The 13,657-nt window shown below is 29.9% G+C and overlaps 1 protein-coding gene and 1 long non-coding RNA gene across 2 annotated transcripts in view; one reads left to right on the forward strand and one right to left on the reverse strand.

Annotated features, from left to right (window-relative positions):
• LOC127285259 (E3 ubiquitin-protein ligase MIB1) overlaps positions 1 to 13,657 on the forward strand; it is a 490,224-nt gene that overhangs the window by 110,255 nt on the left and 366,312 nt on the right. The window lies entirely within an intron of this gene.
• The window catches only part of LOC127285272 (uncharacterized), a 46,519-nt gene continuing 39,935 nt past the window's right edge, over positions 7,074 to 13,657 (reverse strand). The window contains exon 3 of the long non-coding RNA XR_007843580.1: positions 7,074 to 7,498. This is a non-coding gene — a long non-coding RNA (uncharacterized LOC127285272). The remainder of the gene's footprint in view (positions 7,499 to 13,657) is intronic.

The raw sequence follows: 13,657 nt of genomic DNA on the forward strand, positions 1-13,657 counted from the left end.
AAATTTTTTTTGTTGAATCAACAAAATTTTAGTTGTTCCAATCAAACATTAGTTAGGACAACAAAAATCCTTTTTTTCTAATTTTGGTTGTGTCAAACAAATTTTGATAGAGACAATTAAAATTTTGTTGATAGATGAAAATCTAATTAAATATTTTAAAGGAGATAAAAGAAAAAAATTTGAAGGACGGAGATACACGACATAACAGGTCTTACTGACCCAACGCTCCAAATAGGTTGAAACTATATGAGTTGCACTTAAAGATAAATTTTTTTTAAAATAGTAGAGAAATAAAAATTTCCACTGTGATAAATGATTCTAAACTTTCACATCCTATAAATTGTCTAATTCCATCATTTATTACGACCCCAATTTTTTACATGTTGATTTTTAAAACCATGTATTTCCCTCAAACAAAAGAATTGTGACATTTTTATTTGACGATAGAAAATAAAAAAATTTATATTGTATATGTTTTTATTGTGCATGACATTGGTGAATACTTTTATGTCCTGAAAGTTTTCGTGACCTGGTTTGTAAAAATGAGAATTGTGTAGCGAGGATTGGGGAGGAAGGGTTTGCTGAAAAGTTGGCAGGGGTCATAGGAAATCATAATTCTAGGGAAAGAGAGAGAGTGGAGGATGGGTCCTGCTTTTTGGTAAGATGAGCACGAGTGACGCGCGAGTCAGCGTTTATCAAATCTTTCAAGGGTTTCTCTCTGAAGGAGGTAGAGTTTCCGACTCGCTGGACCGCTCAGCTAGAATTCAACCCTCCTCCTCATCTTCTTCTTCTTCTAACCCCTATATGTGCTCGCGTTCTCCGGTACCACCACCATCTTTCTCTCTCTCTCTCTCTCTTTTTCTTTTCTCGCACACGTTCTTCTCCGCCTTTTCCTCGTTTTCTTGGAAATTGGATAGTTGCTTCCAATTCTGTGCAGGACCACCAAAAAGGAGTCAGAGGAAGCTTCCTTTGTTTCTTCTATACTATGTCTTATAGCGTTGGAACTGTGGTATCGCTCGAGAGTTTCCTTCGGCTTTTTCTCTCAAACTGCATTCCATTCGTTGTTGCTTTTTCCACAAATTCTAAGACATTCGACTTCTACTCTACTCTCCAGCTCCATATCCTCTTGTTTCAAATAGTTTACTAAACTGCAAATTACTGGATCTTTACTCTGATATTTATTTTTCGAACATTGCTCGTTCAGTGAAGTTTCTACTTTTTTCTCTAAATAGTCTTTTATCGAAATGTACTTGTTCTTTTATCGTTTTCGAGGAATATTTTTTTTTTTAAATCTAATTCTTTATATTAAAAACTTTAAAAGATATTTAAACGGCATTATTTTTGTTAGGTATAAATGGAGTTTGCGAATTTCAAAATTTGTATCTAGGACTGAATAAATAGTCGGAATGTAGAATATTCTATTTCAAATAGAAAGCTATCATATAAGTTGAAATGTCCTTTTATTTACCACAGAACGTGGGTTGCATTATTCATTGGAATGGTTCCAGCTTGTGTGTGAATAATGTATTTTCGAGAAATTGTAGCCTAAAGCTCAACATTTCTATGAAAATTACTTTTCTCTAGAATATTATTGCCCTTGAGAAAATTAGCATTTTAAAATCGTTATTTTAGTCCTTATACGTTGGCATTGCGTTAATCTTACGTTGTAACATATTGCTTAATCCTTTTCTCTAAATGTAAATTTTAATTCATTTAAATTAGTGAACTAATAGGCGCATTAATATTCTTTAAATTGGTCTAATATATGAATTCGATTGTCGTTATCACTGGATGACCTAATCTGTATTATTTATTCTTTTTATAAATCTAATCCTAATTTGACATAATCGTCATTTAAATTAATTCTCATTCGGAATAATTTTTTTGATTTGAAATAACCGTCCATTGTGATATGAATTTAAATAAAAAATAATAATGGGTAATTAAAAATTGAACTGAAGAAGGATTATGTCAACTTGGAATTAGGTTATATAAGAATTAGGCCAGTTGAAAATTGTGATAATAATTGTAATCTAAAAAAAGAAAGAAAGCAAACGGTGTAAAGTAAGAGGATTTACAGGGATGAAGAAATCGTGAATAATGTATGTATGTGTAGCAGGTGTCAAGTGATGGGTTAAGGAGCAAGGTGGAAAGTAAAATCCTGAAAAAGTGTAAAGGAAGGAAAGTTAAAAAAAAACTTGTAATAGATATTACAATTTTATTATTTGACGTTTTATTAAGAAACTGTTAATATCCTGAAGCCGAATAAAGTTAATTATTATTTTGATAAAAGACCCGGTTCTTTTGGAATAAAGTTTGAAAAGATTTCTTTAGGATTCTGGAAAGTCTCGAATTTCTTCTATAGTGCAACGAACATTTGAAACGCAAGACTGTAAATTTAAACGAAATGATTAAGATCTTTGAAATGAAATTAAAAAGTCGAAAGTAGTTGCATTTGAGTTGGCACAACTGTGTATAGTGTATATTCCTTGAAGAAGTGATTCTCTGGGAGTTAAGTTTCATTTTTACCACAGCTGCTACACGCTTTTCTATTTACCCTTTCCGCGCTTAGCTTGATATATACATCCCAGAGCTGAGGTTATCGCTAGAAAGTTTTCAAGGTGCACGAATTTCTCAGCCTTCCACGTTTCAAGCAAGCAACACACCCACCTCATGCAGCCAACAGCCCCCATTCTTTCTTTCTCTCTGACTTGCGTTCATACTACCTCTTGCCTTCTTCGTTCCTCTCGAGGATAAGTGATTTTATTTAAAATTCCACGAGTGTACCTCTAATTAGTTTAACTCCTCTCTGAGAATTTATTAAGAAGGAAGAAGGCAGAATGAGACATATCTCTTTGCACTTGGTGCTCCCGTCTCGCCAACACTGAGCTACGTGCTCGGAGATTTACTTCACCACTCGCTAGAAGCGAGTTTCCACTGGAATTGTTTGAGAGATTTTTAAAGTTCGGGAACTTCCCCTTCCCACATTTTCTTCGTTTGCCACTTTTTCTCCCTCCCCCTTCGATCCCTTCTTTTTCGTGTGTTTTTTTCTTCTTTCCTCGACTTGTTTATAGATAGAAGCGTCCGAAATGGATAAAGTAAATGTGGAAAACTTGGACCAAGAGGTGGACATTCTTTTTCTATATACGAAGAAAGATAACGTTTACCTACATAAGATGACGTTTTATTTTCACATTTACGAATCTACTTTCTCCCCCATCCTTGCGGGAGATGCAACTTTTTTAAAATGCGTTGACAGATCAATTTATTCTATTGTCATGCTCTCAATAATCACAAATTCACAGTCGTCTATTTTCATTTTTCATTTGCAGAGAGGTTTTTCCATCTGAATATTTGTTATGTTCTAAATGAAATTTTTTTTTAAAATGAAGATAAATATTATTATAAATATATATTATTTGCCGTTGCAGCTAATAAATATTTGCTACATTTAATGAAAAATATTAACTTTAATCCATAGCAGCTACAGCTAAGAAATAAGTAAATCTTAATTATTATTCAAAAATGTTGAATGAAGAACCAGTACATTTCTTTTTATAATTACGTAATTTTTATTATTAGAAGAAATAATTTTAAAAATAAGGCCTTATGTCAGAAAAGAACATGAAAAAGTTATTTCCCGAGGAGAGATTAAAGTTGGAATTTTAGGATAACTTAAAAAAATTTTAAATTAAATAAAATAAATTTTAATTTATTTATCGAATATATTTAACTTTACTGGATTTCATAACATTTTTTTGCATGAATATTGTAATTTTTCATGTAGATCATTTTACGACGTCAAAATATATAATAACAGTTGAGAAAATGAAAAAATTTAGGAAAATATTGAACAAAGTAAATATATAGAGAATAACAAAATTAAGCGAAAATATTCACCATATGGGGGAAATGATGAAGGTTTTAAAATATGAATATTTGGAGGGGAAAAACGTATGGAGAAAATATAAAGAAAAATATAGAAGAAGAGATGGAAAATTTTTGCAAACTTTTTCTTATGATTTATTGAGAGATTTTTACAAATTTAATAAGGAAGAGGAGCATATTGAGGAAAGATGAAAAACATAAAGTAAGAATATACTACATCTGAGATAATTGGAAATTTTAAAAAATTTTACAGAATTTTGTGACTAAAAAGAAAACAAAAAAAATAATTCTCTAGAAATTATATAAATGAAAAGAATACCTTTTTTTAAAAAGTTGAATAAAAATAAAGGAAATTCGCTAGAAGTTCTCAGGAGAAAATCATTTTGTTCCCAACAGCACTCGCAGTGCGAGAAAATATCACTTCACGACTGGTATTTCGCAATCAGTCGTTAATGCTTAAAAGAATCGTCTTTTATCTTTATATTCTTTTATATTATCCGACCCTCTATCTCCTCTTTCATCTGCATCTCTCAACAACCTTTATCTATATTGCTGTTACCTTTACTTGAGCGTTCGGCTCGTTATTTCCGCTATTTCTTGAATTAAGAAAAGCTTCACTGCTCCAAGGTAAAGAGGGCTCTTGAGCTATTAACAAAAGTGTGCGCGCTGATAATCTAGAAAAAAAAAATAAATTTAATTCATTTCTCCCGAGCGAGTGAAAATTTCTCTCGACAAGAGGAAAATTGATGCGTCAATTATCATACTGCATTCTCACTTTTTCTGACTCCGAATAAATATCCACACAACTATATGATCAATCCAGAGGAGGGCTATATATATATATAGGGAGAGAAAAAAATTGTCGATGATACGCAATTTTAGAATTTTCACATCCCTTGGGTTCCATCATTTATCACGGTCTATCGGTTCCATCGAATGATAAATTTGCATAACAATCTTGATACGAGGAATGCTTTTATTTACCGCATTTTCCCCGAACGTCAAACGAATAACTGGAGCCAGGTCAAATCAGCCCCCCCGGGCGGATGCTATATCATTCATTTTGCACATTTCTCTCCCTAATAGGCGTTTACCAATAATCGCTTCGTTAAATAAAATTCACTTCCGCATTTGATTTCCTCTTTCCTTAACATAACAAAACAAGTTTTCTCTATACATATATATATATATACTATACGTGTACAAAACTATATGCATAATAAGTACCTATGAATAAGCGAGTAAATAATTTATGCACATCCTGAAAACTTGTTCGAAACTCACCCCTCGGCTATATTCGAATTTTAAAATATCTTCAAAGATATGTTATTTATGCAGCAAGTACATAAATAACATTTACATTTTCAGTTTATCATTTACCGTTGAGAGAACAATAAATAGTGAGAATTAATAGCAGTTTTTTTAAAGAATAACTAAATTTGAAAATTGTATTTTTAAATTTTTAAAATCTTCCGTAACGTTACATTATGCACAAATACATTCTTTTTTCTGAGACATCATGGATTATCTGTAAAGAAATCTTCTTAAAAAGTATAATAGTTACTACAAAATGCAAATTATGAAAAATATAAATATCTTCAATCTCCTAACAAATATTTCTTTATCTCATCGATATTCCCTAAAGTCAACTGTCCCTTCTTAGTAACTGCTTTCTCCATACTTTGCTGATTTACTTTTTCAACAGCTAGAATCAAATATCTTTCATGACCTTTAAATGTGTCTTCGCACATTGATAAAATATCCATTACAAATAAAAAAAAATTAGCTATTTGTGAATGTCCTTTTCCTACATGTAGAGCACCTATAATGATGAAAAGATGTTTTTCTAATTCAATAGTTTGAATAAAATTTTCGAAATAATTTACGATGAGCTTCAATCTAAACAGAATTTGACAAGATTGTAGTTTGGATTAAAAATATACAAAAATGATCAACCGTTAATTATAATATTTATTTGTTTTAAGACATAAGTCTATACAAAGAGGTTGCGATCGTATTACATTATTTATTATACAATTATTTTTTGTTTTATTTTATTTTATTTATCTGCTACCGATTCAACGAATTGGTAAATTTTTTTAACCGTTTCACATTGCGGCTTATATAAAATTTCAAAAAAAGCGTTCTTTCTTGCGGTTTCATCTACTAGGTTGCCCAAACAATGTTCTCTTTCTTTATTATGACATACACATTCTATTAAAACATGAAATCCCTTTTCCAGGATAGAGGAGCCACAGTCGTCACAGACATTTACCATTTCTAAGTTTATTAATTTGTCATTTATTAAAATCCAGCCACTATAATTATTCAACAGTCTTATTTGAGCGATTAATCTGAAATATTTTAATGGGATTTTCAAACATAAATATTTTTGAAGTCCTTCATATCTCGGTAAATAAGGCAACATCTGTAGTGACTGTGACTCCTGCAATTGTGAAACGTCTTCATCATACAACAGCTTTTTATAATCGGAAATCCAAGTGTCTTTACATCGATTTATTGTTTCTAAGGTTAATATTATCTAGTTCGTTTTCCTTCTTTATGGATTCAAATATTTTTTCCACTTGCATATACCAGTTAAATTTATATAATTTTATATCTTTTTTCTTTGTTATTTTTTTCAGTTGTAAGAAACAGATTTTTACTATAATCTTCCATAGCTAAAATTTTTTCTATATAATTTAAAACTAATTTGAAACACTTTACTGATAATTTACTGGATCCAGTTTCCAATCTTATGGCATAGCCTGGAGTGGCACGTGGTATATTCAATATTTTTTTATAATATAGAGATTGAATTTTTTCTATTTCTTCAAAGTATCTTAAACCCTATACGGATATTGCATAATTTCGGACATTTAAAACCAGGCTATCTAGGAGTTTTTTTTATTGGCAGCCAGGAATCCAATTTCATTCTGTTTATCAGAGAAATCGTGTTATTTAAAAAATCAACCGTTAATTTAAACCATTAATAGTTAAATCTTCATAACATTCAAATTATTTATATTAAATCTAATAAAAATTACTTCCATCAGACCTTTAATTTCTGTCTGTAGAGTTACAACTTCATTTAGATTCTTTCATAAACATCTTTTTCTATTAATTTTAAATATTTCTCCTCTTACGTTATTTTTGTATCGTTGAGAGGCAATGGCATTTGGTAAGCCACATAGCCCTATTCATCGCGATTTATATTTCCCATATCACTCTGATTGTTATCTTCTTCAATGACATTACCTGACATAGCTTTTCCTTTCTTTGGGTTTTTTTTCGTTGGATGGTTTTTGTAATTTATATGATCATAGAGCCTAATAAGAAAAACTTCTTTTCCATCACTTAACTGTTCTCCATCTATTTTTAGAGCTTGTGGATATTTATTAGCAAATATATTAATTAGAGAACTAGGCATATTTCTCCCGAATTTTTTTGTGTTCCAATCAGATGATGCCCATAATTTTCCTTAACTCACTACAATTTTTATTGGTCAAAGTTTTATGCATTTCTAGTCTGTCTTTCATTGAATCAGGTAGTGCACTCCAAGGAAAAGAAAAAGGACTTCTTTTCTCGTAAACAGCAATAATATTTGAAACTGTAAAACAAATAAAAATACATAGCAATTATGTAAAATACTGATGATGAATTTTTTTTAATATATTTAACATTATACTGTTATATTCTCACGGACGTAACAGTAATAATAATCATATAATTCAAAATGAATAAACTTTCAATTATTATGGAAATGGAGAATTATTATTAATGTAATACATTTGATATCAAAGTTGGTACAATTCCATTATAACTTGAGACGCTGAGGTATAAAATATAGCATATGTCATTACTAAAAGTCAGCAGTTACATGCAGTATAAATGACTGAAAGTGCACAAGAAATGTTAGACACCATTTGCAATCAACCTGTCAAACTAGTTGGACCACGACCATAACTATTTTATTGCTTACGTTCAAGTGGTAGGTTCAAGAGTTTCCCTGACATCGTAAAATATCGACAATAAACTTAACATCTAAAATATCGTGCGTCAATGCCGCCTATGTCATAATCAGAAAATCACTTTCAGGTCTTTTGAGAACTTCATTTAACGAAAAGAATTAAAGAACAGTTTCCATAAACACAATTCCTACTTAATATTTTGTAAAAATTGCTTTTTTTTAAATATGTTTCCTCATTTTTTCCCAAATACTCTGGAGGTAAATTACGTAACTCAATTTGCGCTTTCACTTCCACTGATTTTAATTTTTACTCTTATATTCGGTTCTACTTTACTTATTAGAAATTGGTCAAAGTATATCAGTAAAAATATAAGTAAAAACCCATAATCAGTGAAAGTGAAAGTAGAATTACACAATCAACCCCCTGAATCATTAATTTCCTATATTAAAAATATTTACTTCATAAATCAAATATGAAGAAAATTTTATTTAACGGACGAAGAAAAATTTTAAAAAGCATGATAATTTTTCTTAATTGATTTCTCTTCTTGTATTCAATCTTATAATAAAAATGTAAATTTTGCTCTACTTCCACGAACTCGTAACCAGTCTTCGCCTTTAAGTTACGAAGCAAAAAAAGCATATAGTTTGTATTTCTATTCTATCTGCGTTATACAAACTTCGTGCACAAAGAAAAGAATATCGTTTTAAATTATTATACTTTTCCATTATGCATAACCCTATTCACTAATTGCAAATTTTCTCATTTCTGTTTTTTTATATGTTTTCCAATATTCATATACATTTTTAATACCACTCCACTAAAGCAAATTACTATCACTTGGGTATTTTTCAAAATTTATTTTATTAAAGTTAATCTAAAACAAATTTTTTTTCCTTATTTTTTATTTATCAGGGTGTCTGATATTTTTGGTTGACCGAATTCTTTTTACGTTAATCAAATTTTAGTATTTCACTTTAATTTTTTTAAAGTTATTTAAACAAGTTATCATCATTATTTGAATAAATTAATATCATTATTTGATTTTTTAAAAGTCAATTTACTAATGTAAATAAATAATTTATTAAGAAAGTTTCTAAGGAAAAAAGCTAAATAGAGTCTAAACCAGGTCAAGACAAGATTGCAACTAACAAAGCAGGCTTTGATTCTTTTAAAAAAAAATTTTCTTCTCTTGAATTTGTAAAAAGGTTTACAAAATTCTCTTTTTTATTTACCACTTTTAGAACATTTTAAAAGAATTCTATTTTTTGCATTATTTTTCTATTTAATAATTGTTAGTTTTCAAACAAAAAGTCTGTTAATGTGTAATTATTTATTAACTTTTACAGCTTGTTGAAAATACTTAGTTTTTATTTTGTATTAAAATTTTTAAGTTTACTAAATATTTAAACTTGTTGCTGGATTCTTGAAAGGTAAAAGAATTGAAATCTCACTGAATGTAAACTTAAACAATTAATAATAATGAGTTTATTCTGTTTAATACAGTAATACAAAATGAAAAGGGATTCGCTTCTCTTAGTAGTTCTTAACTAACAAGTGAAATTCACGCAAACAAATAAAAACAGTATGCGTAATATTTTTGAGAAATCAGAAACATTAAATATTAAAATAAATTTGAAATGTTTATCCTTATCCGTGGATTTTTAACATTAAAAGATTACTTAAAATTCAAAAAGTTATATTTTTATTTATAAGGATTTACCTCAATTTACGGGCCGAAGACATATATTACTTTCAATACTTATAATTATTATATTTTAATTTACGTTCGAATATGCTCTGAACGAAATATGTCTTGTGGAAAAATTGGATTTGATAATAATGTTAACGTTAGGAAAATTCAGACCTTTATAACTTATGAACATTTTCGCTCTTTCTCTATTCATTCAACTCATATCCCACTCTTCTAAATAATCTTGATTTTTCATTTTGAATCTATCACCTTACATAGTAAATAGTATACATATAAAAAATATATCGATGATAAAATGACAGAATGGATGACAAACCAATTTTCCATAAAACCATTCTAACAAAAAGATTAATTGCAATTTTTATTTGTTGCGTCCGACAACGGAACATAATTAGTCAATTTTAATTTATTTTTGAGTCTAGACTCATTGTCCACAACTTAAGAATCTTTCAAATTGGTTTGTTTTAATTTGAGTGAATTTAAATGGATTGAATAGATTATAATGCACTAAATACACTAAAATCTTTTCGGAAGGTATATAAAAAAATAATGAGCAAATTTTTTAAAGGAATGGAGGAACTAAAATTGCGCAAATTAATCGCGCTACGTCCTTCGGAATTAGAAGAATGACAAGTAAAAATAATTCAAATGAGAGGTGAAAAGTAATTAATATACAACAAAATTACTTACTTTTTCAGTTTATTTTTAATTGATGGATAGTGTTGAAAATTCGTTTAAATTGAAAGTTTGGACTCTTGGTATAAAGAATAATATCCCGAACTGGAACTTGAAGATAAAACTTGAAAGATTTTTAATATTTTGAAAAAACTGACTAAGCACTAGAGAAATAATTAGAAACAGAATGAACTTGGAATTTAAAAACAATTGATAGAGTTCGTAATTGGAAATAGTATTTTGGAAATAGTAGAATGAATTGAGAGGACTGAAAATTTAAAAACAACTGACTTTTTCATTAGGGTATTTAGTTTTTATATTGGTATCCCTTCCTAATTTTTTAAGACTGGTGCAAGTTTGTGAATGAATATTTTTAGAGTGGGGAATTAGAAAACAACAATGATTGGATTTATGAAAAACAAAAGTAGAAAATCTTATCGAAAGAAAGATGTCATTGGGTCTTTTAGGCCCAGCCTTTGCAAGGGATGACTTTACGTGGGCGTATCTTAAGATTAAGTTGTCTTGAAAAAGTGGAGATTTAAAGTCAAAAATTATTTTTAAAAGATGGAGCCAAAATTCACTTTTTAAACGAATTTTCAAAATTTCAAAAATTCTTAAAGTTATTTAGAAAATACATAATTTTATAATTATTTAATTATATAATATTGAATAATTATGCACACAACTACACACACACATTCATATTTATACATATACTTAAAAAAGAGAAATAGTCAAAATTATTTTAATACAATTCAATAATAATTATTAAAAACTTTAATGATTAAAATTTATTATTTCATCGTGTGATATTATATTTAAAGAAAAAGAAATAAAACAGTTAGTAATTTCATGTTTTCATTTTGGGAAACTAGATAATTGTGAAAGAATTGTAAATTGTGTGAGAAAAACAAAAGAGTGGAAAAAACCCCAGCGGTCAACATCTGGAGGATGCACTCATAGACTTTTGTGTCGATTTTATGGTTATATTTTTTACATTTTATTGCTTACAAATGTTTTCGGTTTCTATAAATTTTGTGAATTTCAAAGTGCAACCTGCAAGTGTTTACCACTTAAGGTTTAGTATTTCATTATATTGGTTCTACAAGGAAGAAATAAAAACTTATACTAAGGAAAAGAAACATGGTTTTAGTGAAACAGATGTTTTTCCTTGTAGAATCGATAAGAAATTTACAAATAAAAATTAAGATGAAAAAGAAAATATAATGAAATAACGCAGGACGTTACATATTGGAGATAAAAATGAGATATCCAGGCACAATATCACATGCTGTGAGAGATTAGAAATATATCAAGAGCAAAAAAAAATGATTTAGGAATCGTCTTTTGAATGTTGATCTACGTTGGTGTACAGATGAAATATTATGTTGATTCAAGAGTGTATATCTCCAACGAGATTTCCTCATTGTTCGCTGTATCTATGATGCGTACATCCCCTGGCGTGTTATTCGAAATTGTAGACACTTGAAATTGAATCTCGCGAGAAGTACGACTTGACTTATGTTTCTGTTCCGCGTATAACTCTTGCAGATCTTTGGGAAATGGGATATACAATGTATACGCGAAGCCGCAAGTAAAATATCGTTGACGAAATACGAGTCGAGTAATGGTATGGTATGAGCCAATACACACGCGCGCAATGAAAACTATAAAGGAAACCCTCAAGTGTGTACGAGTCGACGCGTTTTCTCGAAAGCGCGTTATTTCATCCCTTCGCTTCAACGGAAACTGAAATTTGTCCAACGTAGCGAAAGGCGTGGATTACGGATGGAAGGAGTTTTCTCTCCCGCATTCGCGACCCTCCAAAAAGGGTAACAAAGTGTAAAAGTTTTAATCCAAGAAGAAGGGAACCAAGTGCACAGTGTACGTCGCTAAAAAGTGTTTGGGGCGAGAGAAAGAGAGGATAGAATGAAATGGGTATAACTTTTCCCTTATAAAAGAAGAAAGAGGAAGAGAGAAAATCGAGTCGAAAGAGGAAACTTGAAGGTGAAAAGAGGTGCAAAGAAAAAAGGATCAAAATGAACGACTAATGAAGGGGAGAAAAGAGAAGAGGATGGGCCAATGGAACTCGCAAAAAAAAATAACTTGTTGTAATCGCAAGTTTTCTACTTTTTTTTGCTTAGCAAAACAAGCGGAGAGAGTATCCTAGTCTCGAGATCTACGTGAGCTCCAAACAAGGATTTACGGAATTTATCACTTGAGTTCCCTGTTAAGGAATTAACGGGCGACATCAAGAGAAGTTAGTTTACTTCGTTATCCGACCTATCGTTACTTTACCAAACACATCATCAATGTTATTAATTTTAAATTAATTTGTAGCTCTATATCAAAATGTTTATCATCAAAAGAATTATGTTTCTTTTAAGGTTCCCTACTCCCAATGACGTCTAGAATGTTTGTCCTAAGAAGCTTTTGGTATACCTACTGTGACGCGATTTTGTCCCACACAAATGTTTCATTTTGTTTCTTTACTTTATTTTCATTCTAATAATTTTGTTGGACTTTATAATCAATTATAATTTAAAGATATTGAAACACAATGATACACAGAAAGTATAGGTAAAAATACACGTTTATTTAAATGCACTGATATGTTTACAGTACACATAATTAAATAAAAAGTGTTGAATATAATACTAATTTTGCTAAATTTAAAATAAATCTAAATAATATATGAATCATGAGGATTAAACCCTACTGAAGTGATTATTAATACATGTAATTGTAAATTCTGTTTAATAAATGATATTCCTCCTTATCTTCCCTTGGTCTATTGTTACCCTAAGATAAGAATAGAGTTCCTGAGCTGGTTATTAGTAAAAATAATAATTATTAATTCTTCTTGGAAGTGGGTTCATTGGAGAAATAATCATGAACTAAATTTTTACAAAGTAACAATTATATTGTCAGCATATCAAAAAGGGAAGCATGCAAAATATTCTTAAACGGAACTCAAGATGAATCAGTGTTTTTTTTTAAATTAGCAATTATTTTTATCTTGTCAGATATAAGAAATATAGAGTTTAGTTTGCGACACGAAAAATTATTGAGCGAGTGTACAGGAAGGTCTGAAGTTTTACATATATAAATTGGTGCAAGGAAAGTTTCTGACGGAAAAGTCCTATAAATAAATTTTGCGATGATGGTGTGTGCATGGAATAAAGTGAAGCTATAAGAGAGAGCCTTTGTTGAAAAGGGGGTGAAGGGTAGTTCATCATCTATGTTATTGTGTTGGTTTAATTTCGTAACTAGACTCGCGTGCCGAAGGACTCCCAAACAGCCGGAGGTATTCCGTTATTACATCCAGTAGGCAACGAGTCGAGCATATGCGAAGCAAGTCAGGTCAAGGCACGTGTATATGCTTCAGGCCAGATTAACGTGCATTAAT

The sequence above is a fragment of the Leptopilina boulardi genome, unplaced genomic scaffold, assembly GCF_019393585.1.
Source record: "Leptopilina boulardi isolate dan_hultmark-lab unplaced genomic scaffold, ZJU_Lbou_2.1 LbouV2_330, whole genome shotgun sequence".
NCBI classification, from domain to species: Eukaryota; Metazoa; Arthropoda; class Insecta; order Hymenoptera; family Figitidae; genus Leptopilina; species Leptopilina boulardi.